A 26344-nucleotide genomic window follows, 5' to 3' on the forward strand; every position below is an offset into this window, starting at 1 on the left:
GGGTGCTTTCACTTTCCAAGCAGGCACGGACAATTGTGGCCGCTTCATTGAAATGCAATAGGTCTCGCATTTACAAGAGTTTGAGCTATTGGTAAATGACAATGCCTTTTATGTGTTATCAAAACAGATAAAAGTTTGTCATTTACAATGCCAAAAGCTTAAACTTTCGTAAATTCAAGACCTATTGCATTGCAAATGCTTGTTCTTTACTCTTCTCATTCTTTTCTTATCCTCCTCAAATCACCTAAAAATAGCATAATTGTTCGCCCTTCATTAGATTGCGGTTGAACTGTGGTGCTCATTTAAAAACAAATGCAAAAAGTAAAACAATATCTGCCAAGACTAAAGAACATAAACTTGTATTAAGCTTTAGCAAGTGAACGGTGCTCCAAATACTATCAACATAACGAGGTCAGCCCAGAAACAAGATTTAAAATAATCAAACCAATACAATGCCGCATTCTCCAGTTCAGCAATTTCCTCTTTAGTAGCTATACAATAAAGCAGTCTTTAATAGAAGTAAAATAGACATTACCTGCTTGAATTCTCTGAAATATCTTCTAAACAAGACCGATTCTTGATGTAAATAAAGTATTTTCAATTAAAAATGTTAAAAAAATCTTATCTTTATTAAAATACGAGGTACCAGCAATTATTACTCCAGAAGCTGGATCTTTTCCAAAGCATCCTCCAGACAGTTGGCTTTACATTTCAGCTGCTCCGAACTCAAATGTTAAGCCCATGTATAGGCTGCTTTCAGCAACAGACAGGGTTTACACTTGAGCGGTTTAAACGGCCTGAAGACAAAGAAGACCACTACGTGGAATTGAAAGCTACCAATGAAATAACATATTACCCAATTAAGAAGTACTATTGCTTCAAACAGCCCGAATTAATGTTTTGCCAGGGTCCCCACATATACGGTTTTCGCTGGAATAAAACCTCAAAGAACTAATGAATCTTCGCAAGGCCATATCCAAACACAATCCTGACAGGTTTCGGAAACAGCAGCTAAAGTTGTGAATTTTGTGTGTCCTTCGGTTTCCCCCTTTCCTTCATGCACTTAAGATATACTATTTAATCTATATCAGAAGTCCAACTACACGCATAATAACCTAGCCATGCCCACAAGAACAAGTGATTTGCAGCAACACCGCCCTGGACACTAAATCATCTAGTCGTACTTCCAAAATCATTGGCATACTTTGCATTAAGAAATACTTAACTAACTCTCATAGATTTGAAAATCATGTACAAGATTGTTATTATTGTTCACAAAAAGCAGTTTCATACAGAAAAAACAGTTGAAGCAGGTGCAGAGAACTGTTGATATTTCACAGCTGTGGAGATAATTTCGGCAACTGTTCTCGTGGATCCTAAAAGAGGAAGGAGAATGATGTTAAAAATAATCTTGACACACCATACAAACAAAGGCACGCAATGCATAGTGTAATTACTTTTCTTGCTTACTCATACGCAGGGCAGCAGATTGCAACCTGAGCCATCCCATCAAAGTTGCTCAATCAAATAAAAACGACACCCAGCTTAGAGCATTTTAGCTGGGTGTGTTAAAGGCGGAGTCTGCTCCCTAACCCTGTGGTTAAAACTGAATACTTCGAGCTCAAAACAGTGAGCCAACGGACTAACCAACCTGTATTACCGTGGGTCTACTAATATGTGTTTTGGCTTTTTTACCGCACACTGCCTAGGCTGGGCTCCCATTAGGAGTAGTATGCCCAAAAAGCGGCATGCCAACACAGATGGGTACCACTGCAGCCGAAATAAAACGAGACTCGGAGCTACTTCTCCCTCTGTTCACAACGTATTTGCTTATTATGCTTAGCAATGTCCAATCAGGTTGCATCAACATTTAATTTTTTACATAAAACTTACAGCGGGCTTAGAAATATGACAAGTTAAAGAAGGGAGTTAAAAAAAAGGTCAGGTGCGGAACTGGTCACCACCTTGCCCCCAGGAATGACCATCATGGGGGGGGGGGGGATTTCAACGCAGTCATGAACCCGGACCTTGACACCGGAAGAACCCCTGTGACTTCTAGAATCACCTACGCTAATCTTTTGTCGAATTGGACAACCACACTGGGAGTCTGCGACACCTGGAGACTTTGGCATCCACTCGCCCAACATTACACGCACACCTCGGCATCCCACCACACGCATGCACGACTGGACAACATTTTCATGCCGGCCCTGAATTTCGATTAATTAAAGACCTCACAATCCTCTCTCGAGGTATATCCGACCACTCACTTATAGCGATGAAGATAGGCGACCTCTCGGAGTCTTTATGCCCGATTTGGAGACTGAACGCCTGGTTTCTTCAAGATACAGACTTTAAGAAAACAGTAGGCGACGAGCTCCACCACTACTTCACCACCAAGCGAGCCTCTGTCCCCTCCCCGGGTACCGTGTGGGAAGCTGGTAAGGCCACTATTCGTGGCTTCGCTAAGGTCCAGCTCAAACTCAAACATATTGCGCAAGATTCCCGGCTTACACTCCTGGAAGCTCAAGCCACCCTCATTGAAGGCCAGTCGCCCAAGATTGAAGACTGGCTTTTCTGAGAGACGCGATTAGGCAGACTTCCTTGGAGGCCGCCAAGCTATTGTGGAGGTCCTCTGTAGCAAGAGTCTACAGATGGGGAGACAATAATGGGAAGCTCCTTCATCGACTGGCCACGTACCCAATGGCCAACCGCATAATTCCGCATAATTCCGGAAGTTATAGCTCCGGATGCCACAGTCCAACACTCCTTGGTGGCGATGGCCCAATATTTCGCCACATACTACGCTGCCTTCTACTCCACACAGCCTCCCAATCTTTCACTCTCGGAGCTGCCTCATAGAGAACAGATCTCTTACACGGCTCAGTGAGCCTGAGGCAGAGGCGCTGGATCTCCCAATCACTCCAGAGGAGGCCAATGAAGCCATATCTCGCATGGCCTCTGGTAAGACCCCGGGGCCGGACGGACTCCTACAGAAGTTTTATGCGCCCTACCGCGACACGTTAGTCCCCCACCTTCTGGAGATTTATGTTGAGGAGGTTAACAAGGGCTTGTTCCACACGGAAACTGATATTGCTACCATTGTGGTGATTCCTAAGTCTCAACCCCCCCTCAAAGCACTGCTCCGACTACCACCCCATCTCTCTCATGAACTCGAAGCTCAAGGTGTTTGCCTCAGTCTTAGCCAACCGCGTCTGACCAAACTAAGCAGTCAGGACCCCGGTGTCTCCGGGCGTTGAGTCTCTTTGAGCAGACCTCCGGCCTCTGACTGAACTCCACAAAGTCCGTCCTGGTCCCTCTTCATCTCCCTAGAGTGTGCTTGGATTGGCAGACCACGATACCTCTCCGAAGGCAGTCCTTCAAGTACCTTGGGATCTGGGTCCCCCTCCTTCCAGACCTTGCCTGGTTGCTCAATGTAACCTCACTAGTGAAGAGGGTCCGAGCTGACCTACTCAGATGGCAAGCGCTGCCCCTGAACCCTATGGGTAGAATAGCCTTATTTAAAAAGATGATCTTACCCAGGTTCCTTAATGTGCTTCAAAATACACCCCTACCCTTCTCACGGACGTGGTACAGGGAGATAGACAGTCTAGCCATCAAGTTCCTATGGGGGTTTGGGGGGGCTTGGAAGCCCCATTAGGTCCCCACTCAGTGCTAGACCCCCGCCCTTTGATGGCGGTTTGCGGATGACAATCTTGTACCTCTATTATTTAGCAACCCTGCTTCTCACTTTACAAGACTGGTTCAACGGTGGCTGGTCAGACCGGGCATACAGACTGGAACTACATGCCCAGGGTTTATCCAGTATCCAGGGGATACTATACAGGAGCACTATCCCCAGAACCCTGCCCGCTGTCACACAAGGGGTGCTTCTGGCCTGGCGGGCTTCTCTGCGCCATACCCACTGGTCGGGCAAACTGACTCACTATACCCCAGGGCACTTGACTCCAAGAGGTCGCCAACTTATCTGGCTTTAGAGCGTGGGACCTCAACGGAATCTCGCAACTGGGGTATGTCTGGGGAGGGGACCGTCTACGCACCTTTCAGGACCTACAGATCCGCTACTCCCTCCATCCTTTACAGTTTTACTGTTACTTGCAGTTGTGTCACGCCCACATCTCAGAGGACACCTTACCTGAATTCAGTCCACCCAAATCATGACCAGCAACCTGGGGAAAGGGGGGAGGGATTTCCCGCATCTATCGCTCCATCATAAACAACACCCCCAACACATTACACCAGCTCAGAGACCGATGGGAGGGATGACTCTGGTTCCTGGAGGATAACGTTTGGAGGGAAGCGCTAATGACACCCAAAACAATCACAGCCTCTGTGAGGCTCCTCAGTCCAAATATACTATCTCCAGGCCGCCTACCTCACACCACTGCGCCTCCACCACGCAGGGCTTAAACCTGATGCATCATGCCCTCGCTGTTTTTTTGCCACATGGTATGGCTTTGCTGCGGAGTTACACGCTTTTGGAAATCTGTGGTGGGGGAACTCACTGAGGTCCTGGGCTGGGAGGTCCCTCTTAATCAACTGAATGTGCTCCTGGGGGTCACAGAGGGGCTGGACGGCTCCAGGGCAGACAAACTCTTTCTGAACACAGCCAAGAGGTGGCCAAGAGGGACATTGCGGCACAAATGCGCCCACCATGACACGATGACGCAGGGGGGTGGATTGGTGTGCAGCGCAGAAGAAGCCCTTGTATAAGGCCAGGAGATGCCCAAAGAAATATCGCAAAATGTGGGGCAAATGGGTGGGGGTGATAGAAGGCTGACACTCCTCTTGGGCAGCTGTGGGCCCGTGGTGGGCGTTAGTCAGCTCTCTTTTATGTTCCATTACTGTTAAGGACGTATTTGATGCCATAATGACACCATGTTTCTGCTGTACACTGATGTCTTTACTTGCTGATGGTGTTCTGTTTTCTTTTTGTTTGCTTTTTCACAAAAATCAATATAATTGGTTATAAAAAAAAAAAGTCCGGTGAGAAGTACAGGGGAAGAGGTTCTGTGAAAGGCATGGACCTGGAAGCTCAATCATATTTGAGAAATTCTTTGAAAGTCGGACAACTAACTAACTCAATGGGAACATATGAACATCCATTTTGCATTAACCTTAGGTATACAGGGCTCGCAGAAGTTTTATTTTGCTCATTACCCTCTCAGGAAGGGTGTTGTATGAATAGTATTCACTGAATATGCATGAACCAATTAAAAATAGTCCTCAGTAAGAAACAGAAGACCAAATGCCGGTGTGCAGGACTACAAAGTATATTTCTGAATTGTGTGTGCACCATGTGCTATGAAAATAGTTTAATAAACAGTTTTATCATCTGGAGCGACTTTAACCTATAATTAGAGACAAAGGAATAAAAAGCATTTGCAATGCAATAGGTCCCGCATTTGCGAAAGTTTAAGCTATTGGCATTGTTAATGACAATGCCTTTTTAGCTGTTTTGAAAACCAACATATAAATAAATGGCATTCTAATTTACAATGCCAATAGCTCAAACTCTCGCAAATGCGAGACCTATTGCATTGGGTGAAGTATTGGATGAAGTATACTCTTGCATTAAAAATTGCTTTCAATAGGCACTCTTAGTTCTTAAACGCCAGAATGAGAAAGTAAACTTATTCAAGTACCATTCCCACCAAGAATGTGAAAATATTCACATTCGATAAAAAAAACAAATAATAACCCAACCCTCAACTGGTTCAAGGAACATGGGACTGAGCACAGGTCATCGCTGGAGTCAATGCCCTGTCACCAAGGCCCTCTACATCCTGCTAATGGTGTTGGGGTGCAGGGTGTGAATGTAATCTCTGAGGAATGGGGGCTCTCGGACCGGCCCTCCTATTGTTTCTCCCATCTCCGCCCTGTCCACACCCACCCCCTCCGGACAGGCTGTCAGGCAGGGACAGGTGCTGGGGGACGCGCAGGAGCCGCGGCAGAGTACGCAGTCAGACCGGGCTGCTGCACCGAGCGGGGGCGGCTCCCTGGACTTGGACCCCCACTTCTTCCCACGATAGGACATGCATACCCCAATCCTTGCATGTGGTGCGCCACCAACTCCCGTGCAATCTGCGCGCATACCCCCGGTCTCCTAGTATGCCAGCCCTATCGATGGTGTGTGTGTGCGCTTCGAAGCCCTGTAGAGGCGGTGTGAGCTGCAGGGAGTCCAATCTCATAGTCTGCCAGCCCTATAGATGGTGTGTGTGGTACAATGCCTTATAGAGGCTGTGTGCGCTGCAGGGACCCCGATCTACTTGTGTGCTATCCAGATACGCGTGGTGTGCTACGAAGCCCTGTAGAGGCTGCGTGCGCCACTAGGCACCCTTATCCGCTATAGCTAAGCACCCCGGTCCCCGCGTGTTCCTTCCCTACAGGAGCTGGTCTCCCGAACCCCAATGTAGGCTGCTGAACCTCCAGGCACCAGATCTCTAAATGTACCGTCCCTACAGGAGCCTTGCACCCCAAACCCTATAAAGGCTGCCTGAGCTACCCGGCACCCGAACACCAAGTGATCCCACAGGAGCTGCCAACCCCGAAGTGCTGTACCGGCTGCGCGAGTCCGCATTCACCCCCGTCTCCAAGTGTGTTATCCCCACAGGAGCAGTGCCCCGTGAACCCTGCACAGCTTGTAGGCCCTTCCTTGCACCCCGATTCTCTCCTGTACCAACCCCAGTACATTTATATTTATTTTCGCATCGCGCTTTCACTTTAAGTGAAAGCGCAAAGCGAAAGTAAACATGCAGTTGACTTTGCCAAAGCGGAATGCAAACAAAAAAGTGTGTCAGGAGTAATAAAGGGGAGAGTGTCACACCGCCGGTAAAAGATCATATCCCGGTGGGCATGACCAAAAGGAGACAAGGTGGCAGCAAGGAGGTACTAAGAAGCATCCTTTGCAATCAACAGCCAGCGTTTTGCATTAAAGTTGACGCTGGCCAATAAAAAAAGATGGGCGTGGCTTCAACCCCGCCTCCGAGAGCTTTGGAATCTGAATTGATTCCAAGAAGATCTCGGATGCCAAGAGCAGCGCATGCGCGCTGCTTACTCCATCCGAGAACTAAATATGCAGTCATGCTTTAGCTGGATTGATGAGCTGCCAACACAGCCCTGCCAGCTGCATTGATGAGCGAGCTAGGTCAAGTTAAGATGCTCGGAGGAGGGCTGAGCCTGCATGCTTTCACAAGAATATAACAGAAACATGTGTTCTTGAAGTGCATGCCTCTGCCCTACTCCACTTTCCGATCCAAGTACTGACAAGCTACACAGAACTACCGTTCCACAACCTCCCAGCTCGTTCCAAGACTGCTCTAACAGAGAAGACCAATACGTCTTTTCTATTACTTCACATCCAATCTCACCTCCAAGTACAGCTTCTCTTTCTCCACCCCACGTCCCCAAATTCCGTCTCGACAAGCATGGGCTGCTATATTTCCTAGTCGACCCAAGTATAATGTTCAGAGTTATTTAATGAAGCAACAACAAAATAAAATCTAACAACCAGCCGACACGTGTTTCGTCACAAGGGAATTGTCCCGTGACTCTTCAGGGCTGGGGAGGATACAAAATATGGGGTGAGGAAAATTGGAAAACATATGGAAGTTTGAGGTTGAACGGTTAAAATACTATTAGGGGACTCGGGAAGGGGATCACCCTTAGTGCATGTAAAACCTGCGTATCAGAAAGCACAGGATAAAAAAGTGACTTTGGTGCATGTGCCGCTCTCATGGTGAGACCATCATGACAAAATTGAGGGAAAAACATGGTACAAAAGTAGAGTGACACAGTATAATAGTGTGGGCAAACGTGGTTATGAGTAGCATAGTGGGTGTCATGCTCTTTTGGATAAAAAACCCGTTCATGACTTACAAAAGAAACACACGGATACACAAAATTATTCGTACTGTACGAATTAGCAAACGCCGAGTGACATAGGAACTGTGCTCAGCCGCTAATCCGTAGCATAATGGTACATATGGCTAAGGTTGACATGACTTGGGGAGACAATGAGTGATGAGTCGTGTCTGGATTTTAGAAGACAAAAATGGTGCCAGGACGTCCTGAGAGTAGTTTAAGCCTGGAAACAACATAGGTTAAGGAAACACGAGTGTGTGGAGACAGAACAGACAGGCGGAGGACAGTTCTTACTCAAGGAGTAGAATGACATGAAGTTTGATATCTTGTGTAGATAAGCAGGGGCGGGAGCGCCACATTAAGGGTTGACGTTGAAGGCTGAAAGGATGAAGGGAATGAGAGAATGAGAAGAAATACAAGGCTGAGGAGAAAGAACCGGGAAAGAAAACGAGGGATTTTACCCTAGGCACAGTGTGAGAAGGACCATCCAGTGTCTTGTGATAGAGCGAGATGGCTGGTGGCCTGTGCTGCGGCAGAGAATTCAAACACTGTAAAGAATGCAGCGTGTTAGCGGAATGCGAAGCGAAGCAGGAAGGTGGGGATATGAAAGAAAAAAAAAACAGAGCGTAGGGAGGATCTTACCCTGGGTGAATCGTGTTGATGGCCATCCAGGATATTGGAGGGAGCGAGAGGGCGGGTGCGCCTTTCTGAAGCAAAGGAGAAAGCGGGAGAAAAGGGATCCATCAGTGGGGACTACGAAGTAAGTAGATGACTGAGGAACAGGGTAAACGAAATGTAAAGTGGCTTACCTGCAATTAGTGCAGAGGAGTCCGTAAGACACTTGTTCCGTGGCGTGTTACGGATGCGGAAGATGGCAGAAACAAGTGTGTGCTTAAAGTACTGCCACAGCTAGCGTAGACTAGACTACGCACCGGCACACCTCAGGGGCCAAAACGTGCAGAGGCAGGCACGGGTCATTAGAGAACGTAAGCGCAGAGTCCAATGAGGGTAGTAGGACGTAATAAGGCAGTGCGCATGTGTGGAGGGAAGACTAGACCGTACAAGTAAGATTCAAAAGTAGTCAGAGGACCTAGATGGCATGCGCAAACCCACACAAGCGTGTGTGAAGAGATCCAGAGTGCGGAGTGCACACAGAAAAACATGTGGTAGGACTGAAAAGCACATTCACTAGGGGGGTAGACGTGAATGGTCATGGGTGTCAAAGGAGAATTAGGGTCAGTAGATAAGGGTACAGAATCTGAAGACAGGAGGTGAAATGGAAAGATGGAAATAATGGGAGAAGGTAATTCGATGCAGACGACATTATTAATATGTAAAAAGACCGTAAAAGTACGGTAATTAAGTGGATACTTAGAGCGATTGCACAGATTAGGCAGGGAGAATGTCCCATGGTGTGGAACAACCTCGATGCTGTTGAGAGGATCATCCCATGCATGATGGTGGAGGAGAACAAATGCATGGGGAAACAATAAACAATCTGAGTGAAGTGTTGTCTGCCATGTGCTGGATTGATACAGCTGTGGACTGCTCCCACACTCCCAGAGTACCAAATCAGGCCAGGGAAACTTTAGGGTTATGCATGCATTCACAAAAGTTTACTGTAAGTTGCCAACGTACAGTTCATTGTTGGGCGTTCAATCACCCAAAAAGTAATGTAGCTCATGGTCCGTGTTGTACTGTCCGTAGACGCATGATCCATGTTGCTTCCAGACGCCTGAGCCTTCGTTCTCTGTTGCCGCCCCTGGTGCTGACTGCTGCCACATCAAATGTGAAGAAGGAAAACCGTTTCTTGGTGCCTTGTTTAGGGCAGGTGGCCGTGTGTACTGCCATGCGATATCTGGTGTCCTGGTGTTGTAGAGCTCTGATGTGCTCACCAATGCGTTCTTTTAATGGTCTGATGGTACTCCCGATGTACCAGCGTTTGCAGGCACACTCGAGAATGTATACCACAAATTTGGTATTACAATTGATGTTACACTTTTTAGTATTGCTGCCTGTTCATTGCTGTGAAGTTTTTGACACCGTTTTGGGCCAGCCTGTAGACCCCGCAGCAACCACATTTGAAAAACCCCAGAGTACGGGTAGTGAGCTACGAGCGGCCGGTGAGGGGGAACTGGTACACTAGGGCTGGGCCTTGTTCTTAGTGTTCGGCCTCATTTGTAGGTAATTTGAGGTCTGGGGGTGATCTCTCTGAGAGTAGTGTCTGCCAGTAGAATGCCCCATTGTTTGTTGAGGCTTTTCCTCATCGCTAGGCCCATGTCTCTGTACTCGGTAATTAGTCTAACAGGTTGGTCCTGTTCAGTGACTGTCTTCTGGTTATATAACATCTCCTGCCTCTTTATGGTATTGATTCTCTTTTCAGCTATGCAGATGGTGCGACGGGTGGGAGCTTTCAGCGTGTAAGATGGCATTTCATGATGTTTCCTTCCTATGCAACCGACTATGTAATGTGTCTGACTTAATGTAGATTTTAACATCCAGAAAGGTAATACTGGAGGTGCTGGAGTTACTCGTTAATCGCATTTTCATGTCGCTAGGAGTTCGGATGTCTACAAAAATTCGTCAAGTTTGTGTTGTGACCCGGACCATAGTAAGAGACAATCTATGTAGCGTCCCCAGTAAATTATGGAATCTACTCATGGTGCCCCTTTGGTGCTCCAGATCCATTTGGATTCCAAGACACCCATGTGAGAACTTAGAGGCCATGGCCACACCTTTGTTCTGTTTGTACCAGATGTTGTCGTATATGAAAAAGTTGTCATTCAAAATGATGCCCATCATGGCAATTAGCATGTTGGTGTGTTGTCATAAGGTAGCCGGTCTATTGTGTAGCAAGCTGGTGACGGCTTCCAGCCCCAACCTAAGAGGATAAGGCGGGCGATTGCTGAAATAGTTATAAATAATAGGTCTTTATCTGTGTGCTCAATCTATGGGTCCAATTAAGACAACCAGGACGTTTTTAGATATCTAGATATCGAATTAGCAGCATGGCTACACCCAATGTTTTTCTGTGGGGATATTATTAATTTGCCAAGTCAATTTAATTTAGTAAATGATCAAAATCACTCTGGCAGGAAATTTCGGGTTTTTAAGGCCCTCCAGACTGTAATCTTAGAGCATGGTCTGATTGACGCCTGGCACTGTCATAATCAAGACAAAGATGGTTATACATATTATTCTGTCCCTCGTAACAAAATGGTCCGTTTAGATTATTTTTTTGTTTCTGATCAGTAGGTAGGGGCGGCCACCGTTGCTATTCTGCCAAGGACTATCAGATCATAATGCATTAGTGTTGGAATGTCTTTGGGAGCCCTCTATTAAACTCCCTAGATCCTGGACATTCGAGAGAAAGCTCCTCTTGGATAAATCATATTGGGACCATATGGAAGGTTGGATTACTGAATTCATGAATATCAATAGGGGAACTGCCTCAGACTGTATTGTCTGGGACACATTTAAAGCAGCATTACAGGGCGAGACAAAAAGCTGTGCAGCTTATCGTTGAGAAGAGCATGCAGGCCCAGGTCAAAAGCCGTTTTGGGGAGCTACGGGCGGCAGAACTGGAATTAACAACTAATATTCAGCTCAGCCGGGAGATCGATCAGGGCCAGAGGGCGGTCGCCATATTAAAATCTAACATTTTGGAATTTTTTGGCCAGGATCTAGCCGCTAAATACGTGCAATTTCGCACATTGATGTATGAATTTGGAGACAATTCTGGCAAAATTCTTGCCAAAAGATTACAACAGAAAAGTATTGCAAATCGTATTGTCCGAGTTTTGGACCAGCAGGGTCGTATTCAGGATACTCCCGTGGGGGTAATGGATGTCTTTAAGAATTTCTATACCTCGCTGTATGTTGAGGACTCTGGTGTTTCTCAAAGTGAGACTCTGGCGGATGATTTTCTCCAGACCTTAGACACTCTGGTGATCACACCAGAGCAGAATGAGGTACTTTCTGCCCCAATTACTTGTGAAGAGGCTTAAGCGGAAATTCAATCTTTGGCCAATGGGAAGGCTGCTTGCCGGGACTCTATTCCTTTAGAATTTTACAAGTCGTTCTTTGCATTGGTCAGCCAGGATAGGTTATCAGTGTTTAGGGCCACACAGGGTGGTGTTATACCTGATTCCTGGCGTCAAACCACGGTGGTATTGTTCAAAAAGAAAGGTAAACCTGTGCTAAATCCTTCTTCTTATCGGCCAATTTCACTTGTTATTACAGATAGTAAAATATATTCAAGAATCCTTTCTACTAGACTTGCTCAGGTTATTGTCCCCCTGGTATCGTTGCACCAGCATGGGTTTATCCCGGGCAGGGATACAGTCGGAAACTATGCCCCTTTCTGATGTGTTTGGAGTAACTGAAGCAACATATCTTGGGGTTCATTCAAATTTCTTCTGCAGTCACTGAAATTCCGGAGTTAAACCTTCTCCTGGTTGTGGACTCTCTCAAGACTAAGTTGGAGATGCTAGATCATCTGCACCTGTCACTGTATGGTCGCTGCAACGTTCTGAAAATGTTGATCCTTCCAAAGTTGTTATACTTATTTAGGACAATTCCTCTGGCGAACTCGCAGACACCGTTGGTCAGGGCTGAGAGGATTTGTCTTCGGTTCCTCTGGGGTTATCGCCGGGCACGAAGAGCGGCGAAGTGGACCGGTCTTCCCAGGGATCGTGGGGGCTGGGCGGTCCCTAATCTTTTATTTTTTTACTGGTCTGCCATGCTACAACACTTTGTGGGTCACCATTGCTGGGTGAAAGGGCAGATGTTCCTCTATGTACCAGGCCACCTATATATGAGATAGCCTTGGGGGACGCTGCCAAGAGTGTCTTGACGCGGGTGCTTGAGCCGAGTTATTTTTAAAAAACAAGGTTTAAGGTTATCTGGGCCATGATTTCAGTCTGGCAGAATATCCGTCATAAGTTCACTATCTTGAAGGTTAATTTCTACACCCCCCTTCAATGCTGCTAGTGTGCTGCCACCTATATTTCAGGATAGTGTTATTTTTAAATGGCAGAGTATGGGCTTGAAAGATATTGGCGATCTGGGCTTTGATGGGCAGCTGGCCTCTTTCTCCTCTTTTAGGGAAAAGTTCCATTTGCATTTCAGTGATTTTTTCAAAGATCTTCAGATCAGGTGCTTTTTAGACAAACATCATAACACTCCCGTTCTCTCTGATAAGATTGTTCAAATTGAACTAGTTAAAAGGAGGGCCAGAATAGGTGCTATTTATAGATGTCTCTTATCAGACCTTCCTGATGATTTGCACGCTCAGAATAGTAAGTGGGTGGGGAAACTGGGTATTGCAGGAGTGGATCTGCGACCCGCGCTGGAATTAGCTAGCTATGTTCTAGTTTCAGGCAGCTTACGCACGCAAAGCTACATGGCTATATTTGACTTATACCTGACCCAGCTAAGATCGCTAAAAAGGGGGGGGGGGTGAGTGGAAGAGAGAAAGGGAGACTCCTGCTCCAGGTGTAGATTCCAAGTAGCAGACGCAATTCATATGTTCTATTCTTGCCTACATTTGAGGGACTTTCTAGGGGATATTGAGGTTTTTATTAATGAGGTGCTTAACATTCCGGTGGAGATATCTCCAGAGCTGGTTATACTGGGGTGTGAATACTCTGGAACTATTGAAAGATCAAGATATATTAGAGCATTTCTGTTTATAGCCATGGCAATGATACGGCTTCGTATAACCTAGCAGTGGCTATGTTTGGATGCTCCTACTTTTTTTAATTGGAGAGCTAGGATACTAGCTTGGCATAAACTGGAGTCTTCTGTGTATTTGTTGAATATTGTAACCACGACTGTATTTTTTTTTAAATAATAAAGTTTAAAAAAAAATGGATTCCAAGACACCCATGTATAGGTTCGCAAATGAGGGTGAGAACTTAAGAGCCCATGGCCACACCTTTGTTCTGTTTGTACCAGATGTTGTCGTATATGAAAAATGATGCCCATCATGGCAATTATCATGTTGGTGTGTTGCCATAAGGTAGCCAGTCTATTGTGTAGCAAGCTGGTGACGGCTTCCAGCCCTAACCCCGGTTCAATGGTGGTATAGAGGGAAACCACACCAAGGGTAGCCAGGATCATACCCAGATGCTATTGGACATCAGCCAAGATACTCAAGATGTGTTTAGTACCTTGTATGTGTGAGGGCAAGTTTTTGACTATGGCGCCAAGGAAAATGTCAATGTATTGTGGGAGCCTCTCCGTGGAACCCCCAATGCCCAATACTATTGGTCTCCCAGGTGGAAATGATGCTGACTTATGTATTTTGGGCAAGAAGTACAACCAAGGGAATGCAGGGCTGTGAACCTTCAGATAAAGATGCTCCTGATCATCAATGAGACCCAATCGAATAAACATTTGTGGATTTTGGTGACAAGTGTGGCTGTCGGATTGCACATGAGCTGTTCGTAACAGGATGTGTCTTGTAATTGAGACAAGATTTTGTTGTGGTAGTCAATCCGATTCATGCCTACCACATTCCCGCCTTTATCAGCTTCTTTGATTATGATGTCTATGTTAGATGTTGGGGTTTTCAACGCTACTCGCTCCTCCCTGCATATGTTGTCTTTCGTTCTATGTTTTGTGCTCAATACCTTGTGTTCGTGTCTTTCCATGTCCGCCAAAACTAGGTTTTGGATGTGTCGACGGAGTGGTCCCCTGGGAGTGCAAGCGTCCATTCGGACTTGGTCTTGAGACCACTGCTCAGAGTGAGGTCTGCTTCTATATCAAGTTCCTAGAGAAGATGCTTGGGTGTTACAAAAAAGAAAGCTCGAGCTAATGGTGTGTGCTCGTCCGTGTTGGGTAATCGAAGAAAAAAAATAAGGCATTTTTACAAGATTTAAAAACACACGATTTAAAAAAACATGCACACTTGAATGCACAGAGGGCTGGCATAAAAACACAAATACGATATCATTACTCAGCCTCTTTTATGCTCCATCAAAGCAAAGAAAGGGAGACTTCAAGTTCAGACCTAGCAATTGCCGAATCTATCTGAAAACTACACTATTGTGTCCTCTCATGTAAAAGCCTCACAGCTAGTGAACCCGGAAAATGTAAGCAGCTGCACCCAGACCTGTAAAAGTGCTTTCATCTTTCTAAACAATTCTGATGATCCCCTCCCATTCAGTTTCTAGCTGTACTCTCTCCGTGGCGATTTTTTCTATGGCACTACTTAATTCTATTCAACTTCAAAGAAAATGTTTAACTAGAAGCTTAATCTTATAACGAAACTGTTTATGGGTGATTGAGGTTATGCTTGCAATTAGATGCCTAAGAAACACAGAAAGCAGAACTACGAAACGCTGCTCCTGTTGCTGGTACTCATGCTGTGTGTGAATGCCCCCTCTCCCCACGCCCCTCCTCTTCACAGCACTGCAGGAAGCTTTAAAGGGGATGCATTGCATGAAGCCTTCATGATGAAAAGTCGTGGGAGGACATCATAACGAGCAGAGGCCAAAAAAAAAAAAATAAGTAGTTCCCAAACCTACTTAAACGGCTAGAAGGAGAACTGATCCGTCTCCAGGGCAGAACCAAACATCCAAAAGGCAGGATAAATGTGAACTATTCACCAAAGAACCTGAAGGAATTTTAAAAGGCAGACATACAAACCAATGAAAAACAGTGGGTGTGGTGAAAGCCCACAGAGCAGATAACCATGTGTCGAGTGACCGTGCATGCGCTGCTTAGGCTCGACCTAAAAAGGAGAGCTGTCAAGTAACAAGGAAACTGGGATCGGGGAAGAAATGAAATAAGGTAAAATATGTGCTAACAAAAATAATCAGAAGGGGAAAGAAGAACAGAAGTTTGGAATGAAAAAGAAAATCATTAATCATGTACAGAAAGCAGCCATTAAAGAGGAATATTCTTGGTTGTGAGAAGGAGAATGTCAGAGTACTGGAGAGAGACCGAGCTGAAAAGAAGGTGGTTGCTCAAGCGATTGCCAGGGTCTTTCTAGTCACTGTTAAACTCGATTTGCGCTACCACCACTCTGGTGAAAAAGGGGTTATCGTACACAAATCTTCACATGAAGCTGAAGCTGCATAGAAAGGGCATGTGTCCCATCTACAGGCACAGCAGCACTACCAGTGCCTAAACTTTAGACTGATAAGGAAGAGGGCCATCTTCAATCATGCTTAAGTAGAAACCACGCATTTAAAACTCCTGGTATGTTTCTGGCTGACTGTTAAATGGTTCCCAATACATTGCTGCCTAGTTTTCCAGTTCTACGTGTAATGCGAAGCTCCAGTCCAGTTCTTTTCATATGAATTCTGGGACTTGCAGTATTGTTTAGTCCATTTAAAAAAATGGGACTACAAGACACAGACAGAATTCAAAGAAAGGACCTGGAATGGAGTAGCGCATCACACATGGGCCTATGAAACTTGTGGAGCTACCAGTAATAAAAGTCAAAAGAGCAAAGCAAACCCATTCCAGAGACTCCACTGGATAGTAAGTGTTGATGTAAAGGCTAGCATAACTATAATCTTGCCGCATCCCTTAGGACAAAGGTTTGTCAAATTTTATCAGCTCTGATCCACAGTAATATGAAAAAGAGACTAGTTTAAAAAACTTGCCACGGCACAGAAAAGCTTACAAAGTGATAGTCTGAGTAACAAGTTGAGCCTATAAAATTATTTACCTAAAATTCTATTAAATCTTATTGGCTACACTTCTGTGCACGCCATATTGTAAAGTGTTATATATTTATACCTCTCAATAACAATTTTTCTTCTAGTCACTGTTTTTCACAATATTCTTTCAAACTAGTAAAGCAACACTCATCTACTCCTGTTTATGTTACAGTCTTATTTAATGAACTTCTCCCGCTTTTTACCTCTCGAGACAGGGCAACATCAAGATCCTATTGCCAGCCAATATACTTCTAAAACATCAAACGACGAGTCATAGGAAAATAAAAATGGCCACGATTATCAAAATATCAAGGAAAGCCAATTTGGTCAGGCATTAGGGGTCCTCACACAGATATCCCTGTGCAACGAGTTCCTGTTACGCTTTCTGATTGTTACCATTATTTGTCTACTCCCCTGACCAGGCTTGCAACGCCCATTGAACTTAAAAGGCTTTTCCATTGTTAATAACGAGCCTTGAGAAAACGCCACGCTAATGTGCCATCTGGGGGCGAAACACGGGTCGGCTGCTTTCGCATCTGTTAACTGGTGGGAACACTTCAACAAGGATAAAAACTCACTGTAAATCAAATACAAAATTGAAAGAACATAAGAGGCTGCTCCTGTATCTATTACTTTGTGAAACACTTAAAAAATGGATTAATGGAAATTCCTATTTGAATGAAAGGACGCACTTGTAATTCTTCATAAACTTTGATAAAGAGGCAAGAAAAGATCCAAACCTCGTGTGGCATGCCACCCACAACAAACTGGGTATTGTCCAACAAGGAGGGAGAGCTGGACCTCGCACTAGATCACGATAAGAACCAAGTAGTATAGCTTTAATGTGTAATGTAGCATGGACATGAAGGATTTTTCCTCCTGGAAGCAAGACCGTCGTCTCCTGTACTAACATTGTACCATGCCAACAATGTATGGATATTGTGTGCTGGGAAATGCAGTATTAACAAAATAATACGTTAAATATTTGTATAGTGCACTTTTTGCTACTAATTTTCTTGAACATGATTTAAGGGAAGGATAACTAAATACCTTAAATAAATGTGTTTTTGGCGCTTGAGATAAATGTAACTGGGCCCAGACACAAAACCTGAAATGTTAAATCTAAAACGATCTGTTGGCCCACTGTGTATTAAAATGTTACATTTTCTATCCATTCTGTTAGAGCTCCTTGAGGAAAACTCTTAAATAGCGTAAAGGATGTTTAGCTCACACCAGTGTTAGAGGTATGTTGTTTTTTTAACTTTATGTTTGACCACATATTGCTCAGAAAATTACTCCTATTATGCAGTGCACCACAACAGTGAAAGGGGCCACTACAAGAAATGTTCACTCGGATTTTAAACATTGTTTTGCCTCCACTGTTCAAAGTGTTAACCCCACCCCGAATGATGCTTTCTGGTTGCGCCCCTGCCTGCCCCTTACGTCTAACAAATAGCAACACATATGACCCCAAGCAGGACGATGTTGATTTAAGAACAGCCTGGAAGAAGTTATGTGGAAACAAAAGTCCATCTTCAAAATAAGGTGAGTTGGACACATGGTTAAAGTACAGGTTTTCAAAAGAACCAGGTCTTTAAAAACTGCGAAAAAAGTCTTCCAATTTTTATATTAATATCATCAAGATGGGTGTAGTTTAAACTGTGGAAAAGGGATGAAATAGAATTCTTCCATTTCACTTTTCAGCGTGCTCTAGCTCAAGTTAAATGAAAATTGCACAACTGTGGGAGCGAGTTCTTTCTACTCTAGCGTGAACGTATTGAATGACTCCAGTGACGGTTCTAGGATGAACACGATACTCCTGGGCATCCGCAGAAATTTTTCCAGGGGGGGGCAAAACTGGCATACAAAGGGCGTGGCTAATGTTAATCAATAGGGGTGGGGCTAAAATGGCAGACAATCAGGATCCGGTAGATCTCAGGCCAAGCTGAGAAAAAAAAGTGGTGAATTCTACATTTGAAACTGGACAACAATTAGAGCACACATAAGAACCCTAATATTACCCCCCTGGTCCCTTAAAACTCAATCATTCCCGGATCCCTAAAATTAGCCCCCTGGCACCCCAAAACCCGTAAGCCATACCCACCCTGACCCCTAAAATTGTCCCCTGGGCCCCCCAAAACCCATACCCGCCCTTAACCCTAAAATGTCCCCCCCTTGCAACCCAAAACCTATACCTACCCTGAACCCTAAAATTACTCCCCTGGTACCCCAAAACCCATACCCACCCTGAACCCTAAAATTACCCCTGCCCCCACCAAAACTCATACCCACCCTGAACCCTAACATTACCCCTGGCACCACAAAACCCATATCCTCCCTGAACCGTAACATTTCCCCTGTCACCTCAAAACCCATACCCACCCTAAACCCTAAAATTACCCCTGGCACCCCAAAACTCATACCCACCTTGAACCCTAAAATTATCCCTGCCACCCCAAAACCCATACCCACCCTGAACCCTAAAATTACCCCACTGGCATCCCAAAAGCTGAAAGCTACGGGGCAGATTTACAAGTCCCTTGTGCCACTTTTGCGTCACTTTTAACATGGGAAAAGTGACGCAAAAGTGGCCCACGGGGCTTGTAAATCTCCCCCTACAAGCTTACACTACATTTGCATATTCGGAGGGGACTGTCCTCCTTGACGTTTCCATGCATGTAAGTCTAAAACACCATAACCTAGATATGCAGATAGTAGGTAATGCTGGTGATGCTGTAAAATGCATTAAAGTTACTGGAACTTACTTAAAAACTGCTGCCTGCTCTTCTGATACTATTCAGTGAAATCGGGCTGATTAGCAGCACTGTCGTCCTGGCATCCAGCCCCTCCCGAAGGTCTCACTTTCTAGATAGGTGTGGGTCAAATGTCTCCTGGATTCTCCTTGCCTGGGCCTCCTCTGCTTCTTCGTCGCTGCCCTTGGATGCCAAAAGAGACAGATCCATTGCCCTGTTCACCATTTATCTGGTAAGCAACGCCGTGGATGTGTATTCCATACAAGTGCACAGACAGCAGGGGGAAAGGGATGGCAGTGTAGGTGACACTTTTCCTTTGTAAAGTAATCCCTGCTGGCGTGATAGCCCATGGTGTGCTGTCTGTGCACTTGTATGGAATACACATCTATACAAGTGCTCAGACAGCAAATCCTGGGCTATGATAACAGCAGAAATTCCTATACAAAAGAAAAGTGTCACCTGCACTGGCCATCCCTTTCCCCCTGCTGTGCACATCTTCCCACTCCCACCCCATGACGAGGCAGCTAGAAGTGGTGATTTGTCATTCTGAGGGGTGTGAATGTTATAAGAATGTGTGTGCCTGGCTGAGACAGCTTCCCGGCACAACACACACACACACACACAGTACTTCACACAGGTCTTTAACCCGTTAACCGCAGCCTTTTTTTCGCGGCAGTGCGGCTGTTTTAAAGAACGGGCGGGGCTGCTTAGGCCGTTGAACATGCGAAGCACCAGCCAGGTGTAGTGCTCTGAGCGTTCAACGGCCGACGGCAGCACTTAACGGGTTAAAAGACCATTTACTTGGTAATGAGGCTTTGTTGTGTTTTCACCCCTACTTAGAGCCCCTGCATCTCCACTCTGCACATTGCTTTGGCTGGATGAATTAGGCCCCCCTCCCGAAATTTGAGGGAGACGAGTTGACGTGAGGTTTAAAAGAGAGGTGAACGAGGGATTGAAGACGCTGAGTGGTGACAGTGATGGGGCAGACATTTAATGCAGTTTCCCTTTCAAATGATTTTATTGTACGAATCTACTTTGACAGACTCACAGACAGCAAATGCTGCTGCCTTTCCATGGTGTCTGAAAGTTTTTTTCTTGAAGTTGGGTCGACGAGCTGATAGGGTTCTTTCCTTCCTTCATGTGGTGATGATGAGTGGGTTGCAGGGCACCTGCACTTGTCACCTCTGTCATTGGTAGCCCCCTGCTTCCATCTGAACACTGAGGATCACTGCCCCACAACCCCCGGCACCTGGATGGGTCGCCGTGATGCCTAGTGTGACCAACTGGCATGGGTGCAAATTCAGGATAGTGAGTGTAAAAATTCAGGACAAAGGGTCCAAATTTGGGACAAAAATTCAGGACAGGAGGTCAAAATTCAGGACAAAAGGTAAGGTTTACAGACACATCAGAGAAGGTTGCGCAATAGTATAGAAGTAAGTAAATAGACAACCACTAAAGTACAAGTGAAAATAAGTTTATATTAGGTTGAGACAATTGTGCACTTCATGGTTTGTCAGTATACGCCCAGCTTTAAGCAAATGTGCAGGTCTTTTTGTGGTAACAAAACCGCCCCCTCCTTTCCAGCTCCCAGAGAAAACGCCTGATGCCCGGTCCGGCCAGCCTGGCCTTGATACCACCCTCCAATGGCGCCCCTCATCTTCACATAGACCCTCTCTCATGTGTATTTAATTTCTTCTATAGTGCTACTCCTCCCAAGTATGTGGGGCAGAGTTTTGGAGTGCGTTACAACACACACATTATATATAGACAATAACTCATATAAATGGGAAAGTCAATGTATAGGAAATGTTGCTTAAGATAATGGGGCTACAATGTGTAATCATACTTTCATCCATCATTCAGTCTTTCACCATTCATTCTGTCCTTCCATCTGTGTGCCCATCCATGTCCATATTCATCCTTTTCCAAACCTATCCATCACGTTTCCTTCCATCCATCATTTCACTCATCCATCCCTCAATCCATCCTTTTACTCATCCATCCATCCACCCTTTCACCCTATCCATCCGTGCAGTCATCGATCCACTCTTCCACCCATCCATCAACTCATCCATCCAGCCATCCACCCGTTCAGTCATCCATTTACCCATCCCACTTCCTCTTTCAATTCCCCTTTCACTTAGCCATCCATCCTTCCATCCACCCACCCATCCATCCACTCATGAATCCATCCATTGAACCCATCATTCATCCATCCTTTCACTCATCCATCCACCCTTTCACTCCTTCACTCATGTAGCCATCCTTTTGTCCATCTACCCGCCCTTTCACTCATCCAGCCTTACATCCACCCTTTCTCTCATCCGTCCATCCATTCACCCTTTCACTCATCAATTCATCCATCCACCCTTTCACTCCTTCACTCATCTATCCATCCTTTTGTCCATCTGCCTGCCCTTTCACTCACTCATCCACCCTTACATCCACCCTTTCTCTCATCCGTCCATCCATTCACACTTTCACTTATCAATTCATCAATCCACACTTTCACCTATCAATTCATCAATCCATCCACCATTTCACTCATCCATCCACCCATTCACTCGCCCGTCATCCACCCTTACACTCATCCTTCCATCCATCATCTCACTCATGTATCCAGCCATCCATCCACCCACCCTTTCACTTACTTACTCACCTTTTCACAATAATTATGAGACCCATCAAGAACTCCACCCTCGCTGTAGTTCCTAAAGCTAGGGGTGGGCTGGAACAGGGTTCACTATGCCCCTGCACATAGGCAATCTGAAAAAGTAGAAGGCATGAGTCATGCATGATGCACAGTGCCTTTACGTGGGGCGACTGTGACATGGTGTTGTTTCCAGAGCTTTACGTGGGATGAAAATACTAAGGGGGTCTCTCCAAAAGGGTGTTTGATGTAATAAAATGCATGGCTTAAAACACACAAGCTAAAAAGCTGTGCTTAATATAATGTGCCGCCCGACTGGTATTTTTGTTGCGTCTGTCATTGCATCCAGATATATAATACAACAAGAACCGTTCCACTTAGAACAAGTAATGTTACACCTACAACAAGCCAGAACTATTGGCTTTGTCAATGGTTGTTAGTTGCATAAAATAAAAAAGCAGCAACCATAGCTGCTATACTATAACTATAATCCTATCGTTTCAAATTCTTTCACCACCTTCCTTTGGCTAACTGGATTCTCACCTAGCAGCAGCATGGGCGTTTTTGCACTTCCATGTGACAGAATGCCCTTCCCTGGACTGAGGCTGTGGGAGGCCGCCACATGCTGTGCCAGCCCAGACTGACCCATTGTCATTCTGTATGTGGCAATCAGCCCCACACAGAATGATAATGGGCGGAGTAGGGCTGCTCTTGTGCACAGGGGAGTGCCAGGGGGGCCCATCAGGGAGCTGAGGCCTTTTGCAGGGGAACAGCTCTGCCTAAAATTACGGACAAGCCTCAGCGTCAGGCCTCCCTCCGGGAAGCATTTGTGCACAAGGGCGTGTGTAGGGGGGCAAGGAGAGATGCTCCAGGGGGGGGGGGCAAGCGCCCCTCCTTGCCCCCCCCCCCCCCTGCGGACGCCCATGACGATACTGTCATGCATTTAGTGTGGCTCTCAATATTCCCGGTTTAAACATGCAACTACTATAACGCTAGGGAAAATAAAGTCATAAAAAAATGACCACACAATATGGAAAGAATTCTAAATAAGTTATCCACTGAATTCGGCTGTTTTATATAGACGTTAGTCACTTACGTTCAAGACTGAAGAAATGAGGCAACCTATAAAAACTGAAATAGCTGCACCACGTAAACAGCAACACGAGTCATGAAAGAAATTCAAAATAGGTTCTAAAATGCAAAATAATTAAAACGAGGGCAACGCATCATATAATATATATATATATATATATATATATATATATATATATATCTTGATAACGTCACTCAGTATTTATTTGCACAAAGGTCAATAAAGGGATTATTAGTCTGTTTAACTGTGTGCAGAAGCACATTACGACTAAGGCGTCACTCTATCCTAACAGGGAAATAGATTTTTTTTAAATGTCAAAACAACGGAGAAAAGAAAACTGGTTTTCATGCTTTTTTAACAATGTGTTTTCCAAATACATGGAAAACTCGAATGAACTAATAAGCTGCGTTTCTCCAAGAAAAGAGTTTAGGAAAAGAGCTAAAATTCACATGCAGTTGGTTACGCATCCGAACAAGGTCTTAGCTTTCTGCTATGGAAACAGGTAAAAAAGGAAAAATATAATCTTAGTGTCTAAATAAAAGGTGATGGTTATTGACTAAATCATCATCACACGCATTTAACATTTACCATGCATAATATCAAATACACAAAAACATAAAAGTATCTCTAAAATTTGTCGGGTGATAGTCAACGAAACATGTTTTAAGGAGTCACACAAATAATTAGTACCTGCAAATTCTTCGTCAATTACATCTAGAAACGTCTTCTGTAGTGGTGACGAAGAGCAATGCGGCATCCACTGTGATTTTTTATCTGCTACTTCAGCAGCACACGAAACCAATCCTATTATCGCTCCACACGTTCACGGGAGACGACTACTTGCAGCTTCGCAAGACAAGCAACATGTCTGCCGCCCCGCCTTCAAAGGGTCACGAGTGTGGCTGGCTCCACCCACGCGCCGTCACCTCGAGCGTCAACCGTTGCCAGTGCAAGTGGATAGCTCACTGTAAGTGGCAACTGCTGACTTTGACTCTACAGCAGAAAGCTAATGAGCGAAGACTGTCGGGCCTCCAATAAATTTAGCCGTGAGGTTATGTCCTGGCAGGGGAGGTCTGGTCGAGTTCGACGCTTTGGTCGGATGCTGCCATAGCCGGGCTGTGCCATAGACATACATGCCAACATTTTAAGACAGGGACGTGGGAGATTTCAAATAAAAAATCGGGAGAATGAAAATTCCCCATTGACTTATATTGTAGAAAATGCAATTTCAGGAGGGGGACAGCTAAAATAAAGCCATTTTTAAAAAATCGGAAGTCTCCCGTCTGAATCGGGTCTATTGACATGTATGCATAGAACAAGCCAGGGATTTAAGTGGGATGAAAAAAACGGGGGAGTGGGTGGGTGATCTTGCATAGCGGCGTGGTTGATGTAATTAAGGGCGTGTCTTTAAAACACTTGTAGACTAAAATTCTGTCCTTAGCATAGCGTGCCGCCCTACTGGCATTTGACAACTTCTGTCACTGCATCCAGATATATAATACAATAGGTTACATTACACCTACATCAAGACAGAAGTATTGGCTTTGTAAATGGTTGTTAGTTAGTTGCATGCATGAGATCAATAAGCAACAACAATGGGTTCATTGTAAAGAATATTGAAAATGCCTCAGCTCTTTGGGAGAGATTGTGGTGTAATGGCTAGAGCTGCCGAGCTTGGGAAATAGGTGTCTGCTCAACATCTTGAGGCTTTGTTTACAAGACCCTTGCGCCACCAGTGCGTCACGCTATCCCATATTAAAAGTGACGCACCGATGACGCACAGGGATTTTAAATAAGCCCCTTTGTGTTTCAAAAAATGAATATGTCCTTGTGTAATGTAACTGGTGCTCATGTAAAGCGTTCCAATACCTTTGGGTCGAGTTTGCTCTATATAAAATGTAAAATAAAAAGTTCTGAAATGATGAGACTAAAATGACTATAACTGGTTCCTTTGAAGTTACATCAAAAGCAGTGAAGGGTGGTACTGCTGTGGAATAAATATATATATATATATATTTTTCATCCTAAAGGCGAGGGCAATAATGGAGTGCTCGATAGGGATCCTTCTCAGCTCCTGCTTTTTAGAGCTGCCTGTACTGATGGCCCACTTAAAGCCCTGGAACCAGCAATCTAGTCTTAAGTAAGTCCCAAGCAGGCTCTTTGCAGTAAAGTGATGCACCATTATTGATCCCACTTCATTGCAAGCTTAAATCCAGTGCTATGATGTACATCGAGTTCCTCGATTTAAACAGCATCATATGTTTAATGTCGAAGTATGTGATTTATGTTATTTTGCATTTGAAATTGGATTTATATAGCGCTTACTACCCCTGACAAGGCTTTTACGTTTGTTCATGATGTTATGTGGCAACGTACCAGATTTACGCTTTAGACTCCTAATGTATTTTAAGGCAAAAAGTACTTTATTTTAGCTTTCTCTGGCCTAAAAGGGCCTGTACGTCAATGGGGACAATAAATCACCCAGTTCTTTTCAAGTCTCCACTTGTCTTGTTTCCAAATGCTGGCTATGTGTAGTTCGTAGCCTGGCAAGCACGATGTGGGGCCTATAACACCGGTGTTACAATGTAACATACAACACAAACACTCTCTACATATATTTATATTTATTAATACTTTTTGAGCTGGACCCTCAGGGTGCATGTTGCTACATTGTATTGTAGAAGCCAGGTGGCACTCTACATCCCTTCCAACTTTTAATGGGGCTACCCGTATAGGGGAGGCATAGTCTCTCAGCTGCTGGCTGGCGCTTGGTTGGGGAGGAGATCCTCTGACTTCTGGCCCTTGCTTCGCTCCTGCTGACTAGAACCGGGATGTGCAGGCCTGCTCGAGCCAGGGCAGAGGTTTGCTAGCCAGCCATTGAGAGTGCCACACTCTGGCCACCAGGAGAGGTATGGGTGTGTAGTGTAGCTCCTATTTTCCCAATAGGCTCTGCGCATTGGAATAGTACCTACAGCAGTAAAGGCCTAGGCCAGACGTTAACTAGGTCTACTACTGTCGATACTAGACTTAATTTTTGGGTTTGCCAGCTAAGCTCAGAGTTCGCTAGAAACTTTCTCGAATGTTCAAGGAAGGATTAACTTCCCTGATTAGACAAGAAGGGATTTAGTTTCTGACAACCATAGAACATGACAACTTTGCTCTCCCCTAATCAAGAGTCAATCTCGAGAGTCGTGTGAGCACAAGGCAATTATTTTACTCAGTCAGTACATGCATTCTTAGTCTCATCAGAATGTAGAGAAAAGGAAGAGACGGGCGTGTTCAATAAAAG

The 26344-nt window shown here is 45.0% G+C and overlaps 1 long non-coding RNA gene across 1 annotated transcript; it reads right to left on the reverse strand.

The window, feature by feature from the left end:
• Positions 1 to 606: 606 nt before the first annotated feature.
• On the reverse strand, positions 607 to 23976 carry LOC144771205 (uncharacterized). The gene is made up of 2 exons (XR_013599167.1): positions 23746 to 23976; positions 607 to 1376 (listed from the first exon to the last, which is right to left on the reverse strand). It is a non-coding gene; the product is annotated as an uncharacterized LOC144771205 (long non-coding RNA).
• Positions 23977 to 26344: the final 2368 nt, after the last annotated feature.

Source organism: Lissotriton helveticus, chromosome 1_1, assembly GCF_964261635.1.
Source record: "Lissotriton helveticus chromosome 1_1, aLisHel1.1, whole genome shotgun sequence".
NCBI lineage: Eukaryota > Metazoa > Chordata > Amphibia > Caudata > Salamandridae > Lissotriton > Lissotriton helveticus.